The following is a 23,691-nucleotide window of genomic DNA, read 5'->3' as shown; positions in this document are numbered from 1 at the left end:
CTTCACATGCCCTGGACTCCAGTGATGTCAGCCATTTGCTTTTTATGATCTGAACTCAACTGATTTGTGTCTGCTGACTATTTGCAGCAGTCTTCCCTTCCCCTCTCCCTCAAAGTCCCACCAGCCTCACTCTCATTTCTTTGTCTCTTCCTTTCCCTCTTAATGTCCCTGTTGACAGGTGCAATTCCACGGTGTCCCCTCACGGCCTGGGGTGGCTCCCTGTAGGCACCCTGCCTCAGTTTCCCTCTGCGGTCCCTGGAAATAATTTACTGAGAGCCAAAAGTAATATTTCCCCCTCTCCTGGAGTCTAATTTATTAAGCACCATGCAACTCCTAAAAGCACCCCTTTAAATTCAGGATTTCACAGCCCTGCTAGGGACTGTGTCCTTTTAAATCCTGGCACCCCGACCCACAAACTCACTACTTTTCATCAGGGAATCACAACCCTTTCTAGGAACTGTACTCCAGCAGCTTCCTTAGCAGCGTCTTTCCCTAGCTTGGAGCCTCCTTTTGCATCACTCCTGCGCTGGGAGTGACCACTCCTTGATCGTTCTGAGGGAGATCTAAGTACCCTAAACACCTGGGGGGAAAGGGAGCCTTGCCTAACCACTCTACAAGGCTTCTGGTCCTGGGCCCTTAAAGGAATAATAACTTGTGTTTTTCCCTATAACTTCCCTCTTCCAGGCACTAACTATTCCCTGGGACCATCTCCCTCCCAGTGGCCACTTTGGGTTATTCTGGACACCTGGAATGGGGTAATAGGCCTCTCATACTACCTTAAATGGTAAACTGTTATGGGCCTCTTCTCCTTTCTTCCTCCCCGACCCCACTCCCTTGCTCCTATTTACTCATTGTTCTCCTTCCATTCGTCCTGTTCCTTTAAATAAAAAGGGAAATGGATAAACAAAAATGAAAAGACAAATGAGCACTAAAATATTGTGTGTGCATCTTCACCCATATCACTTTCCCACGTTCTGTCCCTTCTCCCCAGGCTTCATTTGGTTTTTTTTTTTTTGTCAGATCATAAACACTGAGGCCAAGCCTTCTTTCTTACTCCATATTTGTACATTGCCTAGCACAGTTAAAGCAACAACTTAATGGTGCTTTTTGGAAGAGGCTTTATTACCCTTCTCCAAAGATATCTCAATCAACTGACCAACTTTGCTTTTACCATGAGCTGCCACTGACATAAAAGTATGGGCTGCCACTTTCCTCTTTTAATTATCAGTAGGGTAATTCCTTTTTTACATATGCTAATTACCAGTATTTTGATACCTGAAACATGTCCTAGCTCCTGGTCTGTCTCCCATTTGTTATCTGCAATAACTGAGATGTTGGGCAGAAAGGTCAGAGTTGGGGAAATATTGGAAATTGAAGCGTAACATTTACTTTTGGAAAGTGAAGCTGTCAAACCTTAGTCCCAGATTTGGACCTTAGCGTCCAAAATATGGGGGTTAGCATGAAAACCTCCAAGCTTAGTTACCAGCTTGGACCTGGTACGGCTGCCACCACCCAAAAAATTAGAGTGTTTTGGGGCACTCTGGTCCCCCTGAAAAACCTTCCCTGGGGACCCCAAGACCCAAATCCCTTGAGTCTCACAACAAAGGGAAATAATCCTTTTTCCCTTCCCCCCTCCAGGTGCTCCTGGAGAGATACACAGACACAAGCTCTGTGAATCTAAACAGAGGGAGTCCACCCTCTGTAATTCCAGTCCTGGAAACAAAAGCACTTTCCTCTTCACCCAGAGGGAATGCAAAATCAGGTTAGCAAATCCAACACACACAGATCTCCCCCTGATTTCTTCCTCCCACCAATTCCCTGGTGAGTACAGACTTAATTTCCCTAAAGTTCCCCACTAAAAAAAACCTCCAACAGGTCTTAAAAAAAAGCTTTATATAAAAAAAAAATACATACAAATAGTCTCTCTGTATTAAGGTAACAAATACAGGGTCAATTGCTTAAAAGAATATTAAATAAACAGCCTTATTCAAAAAAAATACAAATCAAAGCACTCCAGTCACTATAAACATGTAAATACAAAAACAACAAAACTATGTTTGGTACTCACAACTTGGAAACAGAAGATTAGAAAACAAAAATTACTTCTTAAAGCTAAGAAAAAAGCAGGCAGACAGACAAAGACTCAGACACAAAATTCCCTCCACCCAGAGTTGAAAAAAATCCTGTTTCCTGATTGGTCCTCTGGTCAGGTGGTTCAAATACTTCTTTCCAGGTGAAAGAGACGTTAACCCTTAGCTATCTGTTTATGACACGCCCCCCAAATTGCAGACAGTGGAGAAGCTCACTGGCGGTGATTTCCTTCTAGAACTTTAAAATAAACAAATTACTACAACACATGCACCTTTACATATACCACTAAGTATATAACTAACAGACTTCTACATTTTAAAAACACTACCCTGGCAAAGATGTCTGTTAGGGCCAGGCACACAGTGTTAGCCCTGGTGTTGCCTACAGCTACTGCTTCCGGCCATCGGGTAGCAAAGTCCACTAAAGACAGTACGTACTGCTTTCCTCTGGGCGTCTTTTTTGGGAAAGGGCCCACAATATCCACAGCTACTCGCTCAAATGGGACCTCAATTATGGGGAGTGGCTGGAGAGGGGCCTTGACCTGGTCTTGGGGTTTTCCCACTCTTTGGCATACCTCACAAGACCGGACATACTTGGCAAGTCCTTGCCCATCCCCTCCCAGTGGAAGGACTTCCCCAACCGGTCCTTGGTTCTGTTCACCCCAGCATGGCCACTGGGATGATCATGGACTAAGCTTAAGAGCTTCCCCCGGTACTTAGTTGGAACCACCAACTGTTTTTGCAGCTGCCATTCTTCCCGGTGTCCACCAGAAAGAATCTACTTGTATAAAAGTCCTTGGTCTATAACAAACCGGGATCGATTAGAAGAGCTGAGAGGCGGTGGGGTGCTCCGTGCCGCCGCCCAAGCTTTCTGAAGGCTGTCATCTGCTTCCTGCTCAGTCTGGAACTGTTCCCTTGAGGCTGGGGTTACCAGTTCTTCCTCAGACTGTGGACTTGGGCTTGGTCCCTCTGGAAGCGATGTAGGTGATGGGGTTGTTTCCGTTGCTGGTGAACCGCTCTCCGCTGGTGCACCTGAGGGTATTTCAGGCTCTGGCTGAGCCTTTTGGGTATGGCTGTATGTTGCTTCTGCCAGTTCTGGCTCGCTGGCGCCCTCTTGCGTTGAGTTTGAAGATGTGGTTGCAATTGCTGGTGCTGGTTGCTGTTCCAGTTCCGGGCCTGGGACTGGAGGTGCTGTGGCTGTTTCAGTGGTTGGCATGGAATCTGGGTCCACTACCTCTGTCTGGGTCTCTGGTAACACAGACGGGGCCTCTGTGGACGGCTCAGGAACAGGAATGGGTCTGGAAGCTTGCCTGGTTTGGCTACGTGTAACCATTCCCACTCTCTTGGCCCGCTTCACCTGGTTGGCCAAGTCTTCCCCCAGTAGCATGGGGATAGGATAATTGTCATAGACTGCAAAAGTCCACATTCCTGACCAGCCTTTGTACTGGACAGGCAGTTCAGCTGTAGGCAAGTCTACAGCTTGTGACATGAAGGGGTAAATTGTCACTTTGGCCTTTGGGTTGATGAATTTGGGGTCTACGAAGGATTGGTGGATAGCTGACACTTGTGCCCCCATGTCTCTCCACGCAGTAACCTTCTTTCTGCCCGCTCTCAAATTTTCCCTTCGCTCCAAGGGTATTTGAGAGACATCCGGGCCTGGGAATCTTTGGTGTGATGGTGGTGTAATGAATTGCACTCGCATGGTGTTCTTTGGACAGTTGGCCTTGATATGTCCCAGTTCATTACACTTAAAGCATCTTCCATTTGATGGGTCACTGGGCCAAAGTGAGTTACTGGAGACTGGTGAGGTGGAAGAATACTGTGTCTGTGGCTTTACTTGGGTTGTAGGTGGGTTTTTTGGCTGCCCTTGGTTGTAGGGTTTATGATCGGTGTGCCCCCTGGGGTATTCGTTCCCCTTGACCGTAGCTTTCTTGCTTTCTGCCACTTCCATCCATCTGGCTCCAATCTCCCCCGCCTCAGCAAGATCTTTGGGTTTTCCATCTTGTATGTACCGTGTGATGTCTTCAGGAACACCGTCCAAGAACTGCTCCATTTGTATGAGGAGGTGCAGTTCTTCCAAGGTTTTAACATTGTGTCCTGATATCCAGGCCTCATAGTTTTTCCCAACGTAGTAGGCGTGTTTGGGAAATGACACATCTGGTTTCCACTTTTGGGTTCTGAAACGCCGACGGGCATGATCCGGGGTTATCCCCATTCTGTATCTGGCCTTGGTTTGAAAAAGTTTATAGTCATTCATTTGCTGCTTAGGCATTTCAGCTGCCACCTCTGCTAACGGTCCACTGAGCTGTGGCCTCAATTCTACCATGTACTGGTCTTCAGGGATGTTGTACCCAAGACAGGCTCTTTCAAAATTTTCCAAGAAGGCCTCGGTGTCATCACCTGCCTTGTAGGTGGGAAATTTCCTGTGCTATGGAACAATCATTGGTGCAGGGTTGTTAGGGTTGGCTGTGTTTTGCTTAGCCTTTTCTAATTCCATGACCTGTCGGTGGGTCTCCCTCTGTTTTTCCAACTTTCGTTGGTGGGCTGCATTGTTGGCTTCTTCTTGTTTTTGTAGCCTTTCCATCTCTTGTTTGTGAGTTGCCTCATCTCTGGCCATCTGTGTTCTGAGCAGTTCTATCTGTTTTTCCATGGCTTCGAGCTGTACTGCCTCTGGTTTTCGTGACATCTTGTTTTGTTGTGTTGGGGTGCCCTCCGGTGTTTATCTTCTGAACTGCAGGCTCTGTTGCCTCCTGGGGTCTGCCGAGCAACAGTGCCTTTTCCCTTTTTTTTCTTTAGCTAATCTTTTTAATGTTAAGTAAACTAGAAAACCCACTTTATTTGCATGTATATAGTGCTGGTATATGCCTCCTAATGGGAGTGCTATTGTGTGACAAAAGACCCTTTGTCACAGCTTAATGGTTTCTTGCTTAATATGCAAGCCACAACTGCCAGAGAGAGCAGAAAAAAAAATTTTCTGTGGTTCCCTTTTTAAAACCAAACTGTTTCTCTCTGCTAAAAAGCCCCTAGCAGAGAAAAGAAAAATATAATAGTCTTACTGGCTTCTGGATTCTATCCCACCGCTGCCACCATGTCATAACTTAGTCCCAGATTTGGACCTTAGCGTCCATAATATGGGGGTTAGCATGAAAACCTCCAAGCTTAGTTACCAGCTTGGACCTGGTACGGCTGCCACCACCCAAAAAATTAGAGTGTTTTGGGGCACTCTGGTCCCCCTGAAAAACCTTCCCTGGGGACCCCAAGACCCAAATCCCTTGAGTCTCACAACAAAGGGAAATAATCCTTTTTCCCTTCCCCCCTCCAGGTGCTCCTGGAGAGATACACAGACACAAGCTCTGTGAATCTAAACAGAGGGAGTCCACCTTCTGTAATTCCAGTCCTGGAAACAAAAGCACTTTCCTCTTCACCCAGAGGGAATGCAAAATCAGGCTAGCAAATCCAACACACAGATCTCCCCCTGATTCTTCCTCCCACCAATTCCCTGGTGAGTACAGACTTAATTTCCCTAAAGTTCCCCACTAAAAAAAAACTCCAACAGGTCTTAAAAGAAAGCTTTATATAAAAAAGAAAGAAAAATACATACAAATAGTCTCTCTGTATTAAGGTGACAAATACAGGGTCAATTGCTTAAAAGAATATTAAATAAACAGCCTTATTCAAAAAAAATACAAATCAAAGCACTCCAGCCACTATAGACATGTAAATACAAAAACAACAAAACTATGTTTGGTACTCACAACTTGGAAACAGAAGATTAGAAAACAGAAATTACTTCTTAAAGCTGAGAGAAAAGCAGGCAGACAGACAAAGACTCAGACACAAAATTCCCTCCACCCAGAGTTGAAAAAAATCCTGTTTCCTGATTGGTCCTCTGGTCAGGTGGTTCAGATACTTCTTTCCAGGTGAAAGAGACGTTAACCCTTAACTATCTGTTTATGACAGAAGCATAGAGCCAAAGAGAACAAGAAGTAATAATTTTTAGTGCTGATTGACAGGCTAGCAAAGCTCCCATCTTCAGAGCAATTGAACATCTGTAAACCCTCCAAAATATCCCCTGGGCCTATGCAACTCATCTAAAAGTGAGACTTATGGAAGATAGGGAAGACTTTATTGATGAATAATCAATGCAAGAGGAGAAGGGGGAATCCAGGTAGCAGTGAAAAAAACACTTTAGTCACATTTTTTAAGCTCTTTTTAACTGTAATGGCCACATGGCAGCAATCACGAGTAATAAAATACAGAATGGAGCAACCATTAGCCATAAAAGTAATTAACAGAGTTCTGAACATGCTGAATTTATTACAATGTCAGCCCTTAACAAGTAATAAATAAATAAATATTATGATTAAGGTATAAAATATTCTGGAATCAAACCAACACTATGTGGTACTTGCCACATAGACCATCTTGTCCCATAGCCTAAGGCACATCCTATCTCCAACAGTGATCAGTTCCAGGTATTACAGAGAAAGTGCAAGAAATGCCATGACAGACAATTGAGGAATAATATGCTCAGGGTAGAAGTTTCTTCTTAACCTTCATAGCCATCCTTCTACAGAACTAAATTTATGTACAGAAGAGTTAGAAAGAATACACTATAATCAAAGGATGAAAGTGCTGAGTCATGATTTAAAAGTTTTCTCTTGCTCCCTAGCCTTTATCAGCTACCAGTTTCCAGTAGCCATTGCGGTAGAAATGGGATTTGAAGGAAGGCAGAGCTAGTGCAGGTGTTCTGCGATGAGACTGAGAAGTTAAGAAGAAAGGTGAGGGTGGGAGAATGGGGACAATGGTGATCATTAGGTATGTGGTGGGGGAGAAGGACCAGATTATTGGGCAGAGGAGGTAAGCAGTGAGAACCCACAGTGTTAGTGTGAAGGAAAGAGTGAGGGTGGGGAGGAAAAAGGAAGTAGGATCTTGTTGGTCTTCTCTTTGAAAAATAGCCTTCACCATTCCAATCCCTGATAGAGCTGTACTGGCAGAGGTCTTATTTTCTTTGTAAACACAGCCCAATTGCAGTAATGGCCCAAGAAAAATTGTCAGAATTTAGCCACCTGTCCCAAAATATATTTCACAGTCCTCTTCAATCTTTTGAAGCCAAAGGTTCGTCATCTCTCAGATTCCAGGGGTCATGTTTAGATACATACTTTGCTCCATGAAAATTCATTTACAAGCCATATGTCATAAATGGGTGGAGATGTGGGACCAAATCCTCAAAGGTATTTAGGCATGTAGCTCCCATTGATTTCAGTAGAAGTTGGGCACTTAAATATCTTTGGTGATCTGGGCCATATTTCCTATTTATTCATTTTCTTTTTACTTGAGTGGTTTGGAGACTTTCTCCTGCACATATGGCCATGATATATGTAGAATTAAGAACCATTTACTTACCTGAAAATTTAAAATTTACAATGATACTATTAGTCACAAACATTTCAAAAAGGAGTCCCAATGAACTCAGTGGGATTAACCCACAGAAGTAAGGCCAGCAGGATTTGGTCAAACATATATTTACCATGAAGAAGTGCCAAAGAAATTAATGTCACTCAGGGAGATGTGAACTTCACTGTATGACACATCCATGGCCAATAGTAAAAACTCAGTTAAATGGATGCCATCTGCGTATTCTGGGATTTGGTAATGTAAACCTCTTATGATATACTTGGGCTAGAAAGTTAAATTAAAAACTGTAAAGCTTTCAAAAATCACAGAATAGACACAAGTCAGCATATTAATTCATATCTTTCAGCCACTAATAGTTCATGTCTGTCACTTTATTCTGTGAGGTTATGATTGAAACAAGAAGAGCTACAAATTATAGTAACAGCCTAAAACTTGTCTGTTGTCATAGATAAGAACAGGGGAGAGTCGCAGGGGAAATGGATGGCAAAAGACGGCCGAAGAGCAGAATTTGGTCCAATATATGTACGTTTAACCAGGTAACTAGGAATCCAAAATACACACAGTAAACCAGATTCATTTAGAATGTAAATCCACTGATGTCAACAGAATTACACCAGGGCTGTATTTAGCTCAGTATGTGCAACATGGGCCTGATTCAGCAAATTCTTGACGGCCAAGGGGCTACTTGTGTGCTTAAAGTTAGGCACATGCTTAAGTACCTTGGTGAATCAGAGCCTAACAGTCACATTAACATTGCTATGGAACAGTTGAGGAACAGCTGCATCTAAAACACGCAGTTTTAAAACTTCATCTGTTTGAGTCATCTATCCTCCCACTCCAAATTTGCTTAATATACGTTAATTGAGCAAAGCATCTTCTTTCTTCACTCACCTAATTCAAAATGGATAACCAGGTTTTGTTCAGAGTTTCTAAAAAATTAATTTGACTGAACCCAAGCTTAGAAAATGCCAGTTCCAGTTCTGTATCAGTGAAAATGGGGGGTATAAGGAAAGGGAAACTGCCAATTTACAGCTTTTGCTATTGCAAAACCATCTTAACAGGATTCACTTCACACACACTGAAACATATTCACCTCTGGGATGAAAAGTGGTAGTCATTTATCTAAATGCAACAATAGAACACAACAATTTTACAGGATAGGAAGTAAAGCAGAACCTCATATCTATTTGAAACTGCAGGAGAAATGTGCTTACGACCTATCCATATTGAACTTTATTCAGTATACTGAAGTTAACATATCTCTGAATAAAAGTTCAGTTTTGTGCAATTATAAGTTAACATATATCTGAATAACAAAAAGTGGTCAGGACCTTGGTTTTGCTTATTATTCTAAAGACATCACTGTACCTCCCCAGCACCATGCTGGGAACAGAACTACTGAATCATTAACACCATTACTTTTGGCATCTTGGGTTTTCCATAGAGGTCTCCCATCCAGATACTGATAGGCATGACTCAGCTTACCTCGTGAAAACTGAAAAGCTCACAGCAGGGGTCGAAAGGCTACAATAGAATAAGAACTATGGTGGATGTAAGTAACTGGCAATAGACTACCCAATATCAGATTTATGACATAGTCTCAAACAGTTGCCAAGTATTTGGCATTATTGCTCTCTCTAACACATACCAAACCAGGAACATAAAATAAATTGTCTATCTAGGGAAGCTAGAATGAAAAAATAATAAAAGAATAGCTATTGAAAATTGTTTTTACATTATCTGACTATTATAGCAGGGACAGTCCATTGATAACTTACAGTTTGTTCTCTTCAGCTGAGGTGGGGTATATCTGCTGGGCTCATCTCTCCAAAGTGCCTCTTTCCCCTGGAGTATCAGCTGGTAGATGCAGATGAGACCTTCAGCCTCGCGCCGTCAGGCTCCATGGAGCTCCTTTCTTCCCAGGCTAGGAAATGGGTCAACAAGCAGGGTATCCTCTTATTGTGAAGGGGAATTGCATGTATCTGAGTTAGGTTCAACTGTCTGTGCTTCTGTAACCTCTGAGTGGGTGAGAGTTCACTTCATTGCCCTTCTACAGTGCCCCAAAATTCCCAACTCCCATATAAAAGCAGCTGGAGAATTCAACCTCTAAGGATTTTCAGCAAGGATTGCACAGCATCAACAGCCCCACATTCAAGTCCTCAAAAGAACAAAAGGAATGAACTTAATTAAAGTACCAACATTATAAAATCTTATGATAAAGAAACAATGAATAATAATAATAATAATAATTTCATTTTTATAACATAACATGGTGACTTTATAATCCACATTATCTTCACAGTTATACATAAGCATAAATAAAGAAAACAAATTAAATCTAAACAGGTCAGTCCCCACAGAAACACAGAGAGGAAACTAAGGGTTCCCCAAAGCTTAGGCTGAGTTCACCTGAGTCTCAGTTAGAGTCTTTGATCACCAAATCTATACAATCTGCTGAGTCAAAAACAACATCTTCCCTCCTTGCTTGTAGAAATTTCAGTTGGAATCTATGCAAACTCTTTCTCCTTCTCTACTGAAATCATTGTGAGCTAGTCAGCTAACCAATTAACCAACCACCCAGATTAAGCATATACATTTAAAGATAAAGTTAGGGTGGGGGAGAGCAAGCGACGGAGGGAGAATGGATGGGGTGAATGGGGGGTGGGGCCTCAGAAAGGGGGTGGGGCAGGGGCAGGGCCTCAGGGCAGAGGAACGGTGTTCAGTTTTGTGCAGTTAGAAAGTTGGCAACCCTATCATAGAGTCTGACCCCAGCAACAGGGAACCTATTGGAGCATACCCAAAACTACCACCAGGGCTGCTCAGAGTGGGAGTTGGCAAGTGGCGAAGACGCGGAGCAACTGAAGGGCCTCCCGCCGCCGAAATGCCACTGAAGACCTGGACCGCCACCAGGTGAGTACAAGCACAGCAGCTCCCCCGTTTTGTACCAGGCCCCCTGAATCCTCTGGGCGACCCTGACTACCACACCCAATTCCAGAAACTTCTGGACATAGAGTTCCAATTGTGCACCTGCTTAGCAACAATGACCCAGACAACTCACTCCTATCCTCACAATAGATCTCTTAAAGAGATATCTCCCTATTAGAGGTGGATTACACATCTCCAACTTTTTCTGCAGCCAGGTTGGCTGTTTTCCACCTCCCACAAAGGCTGATCCCTTCCTCCCTCTGCTCATGAGAAATTCTATCCTCTCTCTCTCTCTCTCTCTCTAGTGAGACCTGGGATAGACTCCCAAAGCCTCCTGATTGGCCAATCTCTTCTTTTCTCCTCCTCTTACCTCCAACTCTTGAATGAGTTCCATGTGCTCTGATCACAACGGGATGGGGAGGCCAGATATAAGAGAGTCCAAGATTCTTTGAAAGTCCTTTTGCAACTTTGGATTACAGTCCTATCATGACAGAGAGTCAAAGCCAGCTTATTTGTAGCCTTTTCCTTGTTGAAGTCTCTTGTTGAGGAGGAACGCATAAAACAAAGCAAAATATAAAAATAATTGTTTTCCAGTGTAATTAACAGATCAGGTGCAGGCTGTTCCCTTTCTTCATTCTATCACATTCTAGATTGATCTACAAAGAATGCCTACAAAGAATGCCATCACTATATAAAACCAAGAGGCCAGCTAAATGTTTCAGTTTGCCAGAAAGTATTCTCTGTGTGTGTGTTTTAATTCTGTAATCCCATGCCATTCTTAGCCTATGTCTACACTATGAGCTAGGGGCAGGATTCCTCTGCTCATGTACATATACTTTTGGCAGCTCAGTGGGAGATAGTGTATTTATAAATAGTAGAGAAGCAGCAGTTGCCCAGGCAGTGACAGCGGAGCTGTGGCCAAATCATGCCAAGTATGTACCTACTGTTTTCAGGCGGGTTTGTGCTCAGCACTGTTCAGCCATATCTCTGCTGCTGCTGCCCTGCTAGCATGGCTACATTATTATTTATACTCATGCTAGTTCTCATCAAGATACCATGAATATATATACACATGAACAGGGAAATCACACTCCTAGCTCATAGTGTGTAGACCTAGCCTTTCTAAGTGACCAGTGACTGAGTGAAGTACAATAACAAAGAGCGAGATCCACCACGGTGACTTAGCTTCAGAGTTGCAACATTTAACACCTAGGTTTAAAGCTCATCTGTGCAGGAGACTTTCTTGGTGGTGGTGGTGGTGGTGTGATCCAAGACTATCACAAACTTCACCACCTTCTGCTCCAAGTGCAAGGCACATGTTTTCTAATATAAACACATAGCAACAGGTATATTTAAAAAACAAAGTAACGCCAACCACCAAAACAAGACAACTGTACATGCTGCTTCTTCTGGGGAGAGGATAAGAGAACAAACAACACCTGACAGTCATGTGGGTTAACGCACTACTGGAAGGCACTCAGATACCATGGTGATGAGTGGAGCCCTACCAAATTCACGGTCATGAAAAACACATCACAGACTGTGAAATCTGGTCTCCCCTCATGAAATCTGGTCTTTTTTATGCTTTTGCCCTATACTATACAGATTTCACTGGGGAGACCAGTATTTCTCATATTGGGGGTGCTGACCCAAAAGGGAGTTGCAGGGGGACCACAAGGTTATTTAGGGGGGTTGCAGTATTACTTACTTCTGCGCTGCCTTCAGAGCTGGGCGGCCAGAAAGTGGCAGCTATTGGCTAGGCACTCAGCTGTGAAGGTAGCATCCTGCCAGCAGCAGCGCAGAAGTAAGGGTGGCAATTCCATACCATGCCCTCCTAATGTAACCATTCTGCAAGGTGGAGCCAGCAGCAACCAGGGCCCGGTTCAATATCTAGGGGTGCCTTTCCATTGATACAACACAGAACCGGCTTGACCTCCCACCCAGTAACCTAGGAAATTTACACACTATCTCTGGGAGCCTGTAAGAGGCAATATTTCCCCACTTGCAAGCAGAGTTTGAGTGTAGAAAGGAAACTTTTAATAAAGGGAGGGAAGTAACTCAGCATTAATTTGGGAAAACACTGCAAACAGGGTTCATAAACATAAACCATGAGTAAAAGGCCCACCCCAAGTAGATTGGACTGTATCCTTTTCCCCTCAGGTTCTTACAGGGCCGTCGTTAGGATTTTTGGTGCCTTAGGAGGGATTATTAAACTGGTGCCCCTGTGCCTGTCTTGCTCTTAGCAACACGAACATAAGCTTACAGTATTAGAAAACTTGCCACATGCATGTTACTAAAACCAGTTTAACTTAATTAAGCACACTGTAATGCTAATGAACTAGCACTAAAATGTAGCACTATAGAAAAAATTCTGATTTGACAGACAGAATGATGCAAAAAATATAATTTTTTAAATTTGTCAACATTTTATTGGAAATTTATATGAAGAGGTATTGAAACAAGGATTAGTTTTTAATTAAAAGCAATCTTTCTGGCTCTTTTGGCTACAAAATCAGTAATAATGTCATCATATGACAAAGATAAAGTGATGTCTTGTTCGATTGCAAGAATAGCAAGACCAGTCAAGTGTTCCTGACTCATTGTAGAGCGGAGATAGTTTTTAATGAGCTTTAGTTTTGAGAAACTCCATTCTCCTGATGCTTCTGTTACAGGAATTGTCAGTAGAATATGAGTGGCAAGTTTGCTGGTATGAATAAACTGTCCATCATCGATTTTGCATGTGGCAGCAACTCAGTTCTTCGTACAGTTCAAGTCCATTTAAATCAAAATGATCACCATGCTTCAAGAGGACAGGGGTACCTAATGTGGTGCCTGCCAGATGAAAAAGGTGGGGGACCACTGCTCTAGGTTCTTGCACTTTCGTTGAATTTAGTCCCACACAGCCCATTGCCAGCTGAGCGAATGGAACCCCAGGCCGACAGCGGGTTGAGTGGCTCAGCCGGGGTCTCAGCCGCTGGCCTGCTCAGCCCGCTGCCAGCCTGGGGTTCCTTGGGGGTCTCCAGGCCAGCAAAAGGTGCTGAGTGGGGCTGGCAGCTGGGACCCCGAGTGGCAATGGGGCAGCAGCCAGAACCCCAGAGCAGCAGTGGCTGAGCCGCTCAGCCCGCCGCTGCGTGTCATCAAAAATCAGCTTGTGTGCCACCTTTGGCACATGTGCCGTAGGTTGCTGACCCCTGCTCTATACACTAATAAGGAGATGAGCATATTACAGTTGTTGGAGGGCTCTATTTGGCAGTAACAGGGCTATAGGAAAGTCACTCAACATTTTTTGTTTCTCTGATGAACACTGGCCCACTCCCTTCCCCATACCAAACTTGTCACAAATAATTGTCAACAACTTAATTTTCTGTTTTTGGCTAACATATTGAGATTATATATATATATATATATATATATATATATATATATATATATATATATATATATATATATATATAAATTGAATTCAGAATTGTTAGCAAGCATTTTTGGCAAACAAATTTGCTCAATGACAATCAAAATGGCAACACAGTACTGCTTTCATTCTTGGCTCACCCCACCTGGCCTGCCGGTTCAACAGCTGCAGTAGAGGAGGAGATAGGTGGAAAACTGCAGGACCCTAAAATCCACCTCTTGGGGTGCAGAGTGGCAACCGCAGCAGCAAACCCTCAGGTCCAATCATATGCCAATGGGCACCACCGCCAGCCCAATGGACCATGGTGAAGTTAGTACAGCATCTGATCTCAAGGACGGGGCACCTATGGATCCAGAGCAGCTCATCCTGCCCCGTGCAGCTCCCCCCGGATGAGATGGATCACTGCTAGTCCGGGGGAGAGACGCGCTCCTCAGCTAGGGTGACCAGATCCAGATGTCCTGATTTTATAGGGCCATTTTACTGGGGCTTTGTCTTATATAGGCACCAATTACTCCCACCTAGGGTGACCAGACAGCAAGTGTGAAAAATCAGGACGGGAGGTGGGGGGCAATAGGAGCCTATATAAGAAAAAGAGCCAAAAATTGGGACTGTCCCTATAAAAGTGGGACATCTGCTCACCCTACCCCAACCCCCTGTTCTGATTTTTCACACATGCTATCTGGCTATCCCCAGCCCAGTCGTGTGACCATTCCAATCCTGGCTGCCTGCGAGAAAGTGAGTTACTTTCACTGTCATTCGTCAGCAGGTAGGCAGCCAGCCTCCCCTCCCCTCCAGCACCTCACCCAACACAGCCCTGACAGCCCTCACGCTGGGGGGAAAGAGTCACACTCACAGGTGAGTTCCTTCCCCCACCCCTTCCCAGAGACTTCCCAGCAGCCAATCCCCTCCCTCAGACTGTGCTGCATTTGGCTCTCTCTAGGACCCAGCAGCCCTGCTCTTACATTCTCCACTGCTTCCCATCTGTCCGGGCTCCCAGTAGAGTGGTGCCCTCAGACCTAGTGGTGCGCTAGGCGGCTGCCTGTTCTGCCTATGGCTAAGGACGGCCCTGGGTTCTTAAGTCCAGCAACCCAAAAGTCCCTTTCACGTGCCTGACCCTTCTCTGCACCCCATTCACAGTTGCTGTCCTGAGTCAGCGCAGACCCAGAGTTCAGAGGTGCATCTGCAGAGTTCACCTCCCCACCAGGGTAAATAGCTGAAATAATGAAATTTACTATTTTTAAAATCCTGTGACTGTGAAATTGACCAAAATGGACTGTGAATTTGTTAGGGCGCTAGTGATGAGCATGGTATTAAAACCTGACATGCAGAACATGACTTTGATATTTCAAAGTGGCTGAAAAAGAGTCAAGACAAATTCAGAAGTCAAGCTATTCAAAATGAAATAATGGAAGTCATGGCTCTTAAAGTTTTGAGGGATATTTCTGAGAAAATTTCTGGAAAGTGGTATTCAGTAGTGGTAGATGAAACAACAGACTTCTCCAACAAAGAGCAAGTGTTTTTTTGCCTGTGAAATGTGGATGAGAACATGAATGTTCATGAAAAGTCCATTGTATTGTACAGTGTAGCTTGTACATCAGTGGAGGTAGTTGTATCAGCAATCAAATTTATTCTATTGCATCTCAATCTCAGAGTCAAAAACTGTCACAGACAATTTTATGATGGCGTCTCTACTATGGCAGGGTTAGTATTAGCTGCATCAACAAGACTGCAATAGGAGGAACCACAAGCTATGCATAATTAAAGCTGCAATTTAGTTACAGAGGTCATGGAAGTCACAGAATGCGTGACTTCAGCCAGTGCCAGCTAGGAGCTGCAAGGTCCTTTGCCACCTGTTGAGACAGGGAGCTGCAGGGTACCCTGGAGCTCCCAGCCGCCACGGGCAGCAGGGGGGACGCCCAGAGCTCCCAGCCACCAGTAGAGGGGAACCCTGGAGTTCTGAGCCCCCTGGGTGGTGGGGGCCCCAGGAACGCCCAGCCCTCCCCCAGCTGCCCAGGTTTCCCATTGTGTCATGGGTATTTTTAGTAAAAGTCAGGGACAGGTCACGGGCTTCCATTAATTTTTCTTTATTGCCTGTGACCTATCTGTGACTTTTACTAAAAATATCCATGACACAATGCATAATCATTACAGCTGGTCAGGAATTAAAAAAAAAAAAACAAAAACACCACTTTTTGTGGAGAAAATGCCAATTCATCCAAACAAACCTTTTGTGAACAGTATCAGTTTCAATTAAAATTTTGTTGGGAAGGTTTCTGAGGTTCAGGATGCAACTTTTGATCAAAAACACTGCAAAATAGTCAAAAGCCCAGTGGCATGTGGGAAACCCTGTCCCTGTCCCAAATCAAGCAGAGCAGGGACCAGAACCTGGATCACCCTCATCCCAGATGAGTGCCTTGACTATTCATGGGCAGGTGGGTCTCTCTTTGTTTCCTATTTTTTTGAAAAAAAGAAAAGGTCTAGTTTTTGTTCTGATGCAGAACCTAATTTTTTTTTCTCTGCAAAATGGAATTCTTGTTTTCTGGCCAGCCCTAATACTCATTGCTAGGGGCATGCCTTCAATTTGGTATGCCAGGATGCTATTAAAAATAATACTAGCTCCAGGGATACTCTTGAAACTGTTTACAAAAGTAAAATTTTGTTTTAAAAGTCACCAAAATGAGATGCAATATTTCAGAAAAAGAATATGAAGTGTTAAGTACATTACCAGGCATCCATGTCTTTTGTCCAGTAAGATAAACTCTCCATGCAGAAGCATTGGCTTCCATTTCTGAGAACCATTTGCACTGTGTGGAATTTGGGGGGTTACAAAGAATTCAGCAAAAGTTCCTGAAATGAGAGCTCAAATTGGTGGCACAGCTGCTCAAATGGAAATATTTAATTTCCTCTTTGGTATTGAACTCAGTTGAAAAAGTCCTCAATATGGTACACAATCTGTCTAAAACTCTGCAACGGGTCAGACTATTCAGCAACAGAAGGTCTAAATGACACTTAATTCACTTCAACACACTCAATATGATGAAAGCTGCAACTTATTCTGGGAGCAAATCCACCAGAAAAGTTGGAGATAGTCAGAATGTTAGAGTTTCCAAGAAACTGCAACTAGGGACAGGAGAAACCACCTACCGCAATTCAGCAGAGATTTATATGTACTGATTTATACAGTAGCTGATTTTACAAAGTCCAGTATTCAATCGAGATTTGAACACAGAGGCTATAGAATTACTCAACATCTTGAAACTCCTAAATAGTCCTCATGTAACAGAAAAACCAGTTCAAAATGTTCTTCAGGTGTATGATTCAGATTTCAACCATGATTGATGGATTACTCAGCTTCATCTGTTGCAAGCCATCTGCCAGCTTACAGAGAGATCATTGAAGTTCATTCAGAAATATCTCAGTTCACTCAGCCAAACAGAACACCAGCTGTTTTGCGAAATCATGAAGTTGATAAAAATGATTTTGGGGGAACTGGCAACTAATGCTGTAAGTGTAAGTGTAATTTCATTTCTCTACATCATATTAAAACATGGCTTCAATCAACAATGGGACAATCATGGCTCAATTGGGGTGTGATTTTACATGAACACAGGGACAAAACCAATGACTAACAGTTAACAGATGTTGCAGAAGAATTAATTTCAAGAAACTCTGTGTGAAGATCATTGTCTGAAACTTTTTCTGATTTGTAAGTTGTTCTTTTCACTCATGTTTTAAAAAGAACTGCTTTAATGGATAGTTTTGTCCCATGATCAGACTTACCCAATTTTAGAAAAGTGAAAAACACAGCTTCTGTTCCAAACTCACTGTTTTCTTTATTAATGCAATCCCTATATTTGGAGAGGAAGAAGGGCATGCTAAAGCCCTTCTCAGTCCCCAGCTATCTATGCCCATGCAGACTGTGCTTGTCAGTTTCTGTGGCTCTGTACTACAAAGTGAGTGAAGAATTGTTTGGAAACCACTGTAACTGATGCATACTTACCTGATTTACTATTTTTAGCCCTAGATTTCAGACTTGTGGCTGATATTATTAGTAGAGAATATATACGTTTTTATTTGGCTGATACAAAGCAGTTATCCATGTAAGAAAGAAGCAATTTAATGGAGGTCTGTATTTCATAAGTAGGATTCTTTTTTCCTCCTACTGGATTTGTTTGACAGTTTTCCACCAATAACCCAAAACAAAATCAACCAAAATAACCATCTAAATATGATTGAGGAATGTAGAAAAATCCCAGTAATAGACAATTATGAATAACCTATTCATAAAGATTAAGAAAAACTTCCTCTATCAGTTAATGATTGCTCCGAAGCGGAAAGGTTCATATCCTTTATTTGTTTTATTTTATCTAACTGTGAATAATCCTATCTGCTCTGATTTATCTAGGGATTCAAGCATATGTACAGCTCTGGAACTGACTTCGGTGGGAATACTCACGTGCTTCAAGTCATGCATGTTCTTAAGTACCTTGCAGAATCAGGGCCGAAATCCGTACGTATGTTTTATCCTTTTGAATCCTACTAAATTCTTGGACTTAATGTCTTGTGGCAATGGGCTCCACATCTTACTTATGTGCTGTGTAAAAGAATAATATTTCTTATCAGTTTTAAATGTGTTACTTCTTATATTCATCGAATGTTTCCTTGTTCATAGACTATAAGGTCAGAAGGGATCTGGTTTGACCTCCTGCACAGCATAGGCCATAGAAATTCTTCAAGTATATCCTGCTTCAAGGCCATATGTTCTTTTTTTACGAGAAAGGGTAAATAGGATCCTTCTCTATGCAATTTATCACTTGATATTCTTCTGTCAGGTTTCCTCTTATTTATTCTACTCATGCTCCTAACAGGATTCAGAGCACCCAAGAGATGAATAAAGAGCGCTTTCATGAATTTCCTTATTTGGAATGAAGTTTTGTGTTCCGTGTTAGGAAAAGTAACTTTTCCTGGGATTCTTCATCATCACCACCTGACACAAACAGAATTTTGAGACCCTCTTTTGATTGAATTCTAATTAATACTATAATTGTGAGTCATTCTGCTAACTCTCAGACTGCAGAGTCCGCTGACTGTAGACTCAGTTGCAGAACTACTCAAAGAGATGTATTTGGAAGTGGAAGTTGGAAATGAGGTACTGAAAGTTGACAAATTAGTAGCAACTTTGTGACCACAAAAATTGTAGGATTTTGCATTGTATCAAGAAATCTCATCTGTTTTTGGGTCATATGTGGAATTAGGATGAGAACCACTGGGCTAATGTATAACTATATTTCAGGAGATGGGGGAAAAGCTGTTTCAGAGAGCTTGGGATAGTATTTTCAATTAATGATCATAATGCAGATATTTCTAAGGAGAAAATCATTTGACTATAGGCTTTCAGACTCAAGTTACATCAAGCTTTTCTTCTATATATCACTTACCCACATTAACAGAAGTCATTTAGGGTACTTTAAGACTTTTTAGAAATGAGAAATAGGTAAAAAATACACAGTGGTTCAATAACCCAAACATAGGAGGGACAATTACTTGGTAATGAAAGAGGCCAGTCTAAAGCTGCAGTAATTTTAGATATAACATAGAGATGCACTAGTCTCTACTGCAGATGGAACAGCAGTAGATGAGAATTCAGACACCCGTTGGAGGTGCAAGAGTAGCACTGAAACATAATATACATGTTCAGTAATCATGCAGCCATTTGTGAACTTTGTGCTGAAGTTGTAAAAAGCTAAATCAGTTAAAAATTAAATAATTAGTTGCTCTCTGATCTGTAAACATTAAATGGAATTTTGGAGTTAATCCCAGCAATCATAATACTCTGCAAATGTAGGCAATGATTCTACAAGATGCTTAGCCCTACTGAATTCACTAACAAGTCAACTAAGTTCTGCGCACGCCCAGGAACATATTTTCACTTCTAACTGCTGCAAGAATTTGATTAGGACACTGGAAGGGTGAAACTCTTGCTGAGAGGTTGACATTGATGTCTAGCTTAACATATGTGAGTGTGACATTCTTGTGACAGTTCTTTTTGATGGTATTTGGATACCTTCCATCAAACAGATTTTTGGAAACACTTATCCACAGAATTAAATATTTAGAATAGCTGCAAAATAGGTTAAATTAAATGTGTGCCTGACACATTCACAAGGCTTCTCCTTTTCCTCCCTCCTTTTTGCTAGGTGGTGCCACGATATAATTAACTTTTTTTATGGTGAGGTATTAACATAATTGAAGAAATATTCATTGATGTTTTCTGTTCTTATAAAAAAAAAAAGTGAGCCACCACCAAACGCAAGAGTACAGCACTATCTGCAGGCTTAGCAAACCTGTCAGGGTCACCTCTCTTGAAAATAGAAGCACTGACTCCTCTCTTTCTGCCAAGAGGACTCAGTTTATTTAGAGGCATTTATATGGCCATCCTGCTATTTTTTTAACTAATCTTTTATGTTGGTAGCCTGCTGGGTAGTGAGTGCTGTGAACATTTCAGAAAGTAGGTGCATGCTGTGCAAGTAACTCTCTCCATAAATAATGTCCCAATTAATAAACTAATTATATAGTAGGTTGGTACTTTATTGATGTTTTCTGTTACTACAATGTTGATCATAACACAATAGTTAAGGTTGTATCAACCTTCTCCTCATGGACTCTTGTCTTAGAGGTTTAGAATTAGAGATTCACTCCAAGCTGAAATCTTAACATACAAGAGTTTTACCAAACAAGCAGGAGGAGATTTGAATTACAGTATTGTTTAGATTAAACACTTTATAGGTCTATAGATTATAGAATATCAGGGTTGGTAGGGACCTCAGGAGGTCATCTAGTCCAACCCCCTGCTCAAAGCAGGACTAATCCCCAGACAGATTTTTTCCCCAGATCCCTAAGTGGCCCCTCAAGGGGCCTACCAAATTCACAGTCCATTTTGGTCAATTTCACGGTGATAGAATTTAAAAAATAGTAAAGCTCATGATTTCAGATGTTTAAACCTGAAATTTCACAGTGTTGTAATTGGAGGGGTCCTGACCCAAAGGGACTTTTGTGAGGTCACAAGGTGACTATAGGTAGGTTGTAGTACTGCCACCTTTACTTCTGTGCTACTGCTGGCAGTGGCACTGCCTTCAGATATGGGGTGTAGGAAAGTGGCAGCTGCTGGCTGGGAGTCCAGCTCTGAAGGCAGTGCCACCCCCAGCAGCAACGCAGAAGTAAGGTTGGCATAGTATGGTATTGCCATCCTTACCTCTGTGCTGCTGCCTTCAGAGCTGGGCCCTCACCAGCAGACACCACACTCCGGACGCCCACTGCTGAAGGCAGCAGTGCAGAACTAAGGGTGGCATGGTATGGTTTTGCATTAGTTTTTCATCAATCCTCTCTATTATTTATAACTATATGCTGGATGTGTTCAGCGCTATTCTAAATTATGCCTGGCTCCCCCAAAGGAGCCAATCCAGCACCTGGAAAAAGTCAGGGGATAGAAACATTCTAGCCCTCCTCTTTAGAAGGTGTGACAGAGTGCAACTCACCACTGCAGCGCCTCCTGTTGACTATCTTGGGAATTAGCTCTGCCCCTCTGACCATTTGCTGCCTCCCTTCTGACTCCACTGTAGATTTCTCTGGGCTACTTCCCCACAGCCTCAGCACCCTCTTTGCCCTTGCCTCAGGGTCTCAGCCTGCACATCATAGACTCATGGGACTGGAAGGGACCTCAAGAAGTCATCTAGTCCAGTCCCCTGCACTCAAGGCAAGACTTAGTATTATCCAGACCATCCCTGACAGGTGTTTGTCCAACCTGCTCTTAAAAATCCCCAATGATGGAGATTCTACAACCTCCCTAGGCAATTTATTCCAGTGCTTAACCACCCTGACAGTTAGGAAGCTTTTCCTAATGTCCAACCTAAACTGCCCTTGCTGAAATTTAAGCCCATTGCTTCTTGTCCTATCCTCAGAGGTTAAGAAAAACAATTTTTCTCCCTCTCTCTTGTAACAACCTTTTATGTTCTTGAAAATTGTTATCATGTCCCCTTTCAGTCTTTTCTTCTCCAGACTAAACAAACCCAATCTTTTCAATCTTCTCTGGACTTTCTTCACTTTGTCCGCATCTTTCCTGAAATGTGATGCCCAGAACTGGACACAAGACTCCAGTTGAGGCCTAAGCAGCGCAGAGTACAGCAGAAGAATTACTTCTCGTATCTTGCTTACAATACTCCTGCTAATACATCCCAGAATGATGTTTGCTTTTTTTTGCAGCAGCGTTACACTGTTGACTCATATTTAGCTTGTGATCAACTATGACCTCCAGATCCCTTTCTGCAGTACTCCTTCCTAGGCAGTCATTTCCCATTTTATTTGTGTGCAACTGATTGTTCCTTCCTAAGTGGAGTACTTTGCATTTGTCCTTATTGAATTTCATCCTATTTACTTCAGACCATTTCTCCAGTTTGTCCAGATAATTTTGAATTTTAATCCTATCCTCCAAAGCACTTGCAAACCCTCCCAGCTTGGTATCATCGTCAAACTTTCTAAGTGTACTCTCTATGCCATTATCTAAATCATTGAGGAAGATATTGAACAGAACCAGACCCATGATCGATCCCTGTGGGACCCCTTCCAGCATGATTGAATGACTGTTAACTACTCTCTGGGAATGATTTTCCAAACCAATCATGCACCCACCTTATAGTAACTCCATCTAGGTTGTATTACCCTAGTTTGTTTATGAGAAGGTCATGTGAGGCAGTATCAAAAGCCTTACTAAAGTCAAGATATACCACATCTACTGCTTCCCCCCTATCCACAAGGCTTGTTACCCTGTCAGAGAAAGCTATTAGGTTGGTTTGACATGATTTGTTCTTGACAAATCCATGCTCACTGTCATTTATCATCTTATTATCTTCTAGGTGTTTGCAAATTGATTGCTTAATTATTTTTCAGGGTACAGAAGTTAAACTGACTGTCCTTATTTCTCTTTTTATAGATGGGCACTATATTTGCCCTTTTCCAGTGTTCTGGAATGTCTCCCATCTTCCATGACTTTTCAAAGATAATTGCTAATGGGTCAGATATCTCCTCAGTCAGTTCCTTGAGTATTCTAGGATGCATTTCATCAAGCCCAGGTGATTTGAAGACATCTATCTTGTTTAAGTAATTTTTGACTTGTTCTCTCCCTATTTTAGACTATGATCCTACCTCATTTTCATTGGAATTCACTATGTTAGACGTCTAATCGCCACAAACCTTTTTGGCAAAAACTGAAACAAATAAGTCATTAAGCACCACTGCCATTTCCACATTTTCCCCACTCATTGAGTAACTGGCCTACTCTGTTCTTGGTCTCTCTCTTGCATCTAATGTACTGTAGAATGTTTTCTTGTTTCCTTTTACATCCCTAGCTAGTTTGATCTCATTTTGTGCCTTGGCTTTTCTAATTTTGTCCCTACATAGTTGTGTTATTTGTTTATATTCATGCTCTGTAATTAGATCCCACTTTCTGTAGGACTCTTCTTTGAGTTTTAGATCATTAAAGATTTCCTGGTTAAGCCAAGGAGGTCTCTTGCCAAACTTCCTCTCTTTCCTACGCAGTGGAATTATTTGCTCTTGTGCCCTTCATAATGTCTCCTTGAAAAACTGCCAACTGTCTTCAATTGTTTTTCCCCTTAGACTACTTCCCAGGGGATTTTACCTACCAATTCCCTGAGTTTGCTAAAGTCTGCTTTCTTGAAATCCATTATCTTTATTGTGCTTTTCTCCCTCCTACCATTCCTTAGAATCATGAACTCTACAATTTCAGGATCACTTTCACCCAAGTTGCTTACCACTTTCAAATTCTCAACCAGG

General features: G+C 42.4%; 1 protein-coding gene across 3 annotated transcripts in view; it reads right to left on the bottom strand.

Moving 5' to 3' along the window:
• The window catches only part of MBNL2 (muscleblind like splicing regulator 2), a 249,726-nt gene that overhangs the window by 214,748 nt on the left and 11,287 nt on the right, over window positions 1-23,691 (bottom strand). For all 3 annotated transcript variants that reach the window (XM_030567623.1, XM_030567632.1, XM_030567642.1), the window contains exons 2-3: window positions 10,804-10,971; window positions 9,287-9,666 (exon numbers count right to left, since the gene is read on the bottom strand). The gene's annotated coding sequence lies outside the window, so the exon portion shown is untranslated. The remainder of the gene's footprint in view (window positions 1-9,286; window positions 9,667-10,803; window positions 10,972-23,691) is intronic.

Source organism: Gopherus evgoodei, chromosome 1 (assembly GCF_007399415.2).
Source record: "Gopherus evgoodei ecotype Sinaloan lineage chromosome 1, rGopEvg1_v1.p, whole genome shotgun sequence".
Classification (NCBI taxonomy): domain Eukaryota; kingdom Metazoa; phylum Chordata; order Testudines; family Testudinidae; genus Gopherus; species Gopherus evgoodei.
Note: the sequence above shows the minus strand (reverse complement) of the source record. Positions and strands in the feature narration are given on the sequence as shown.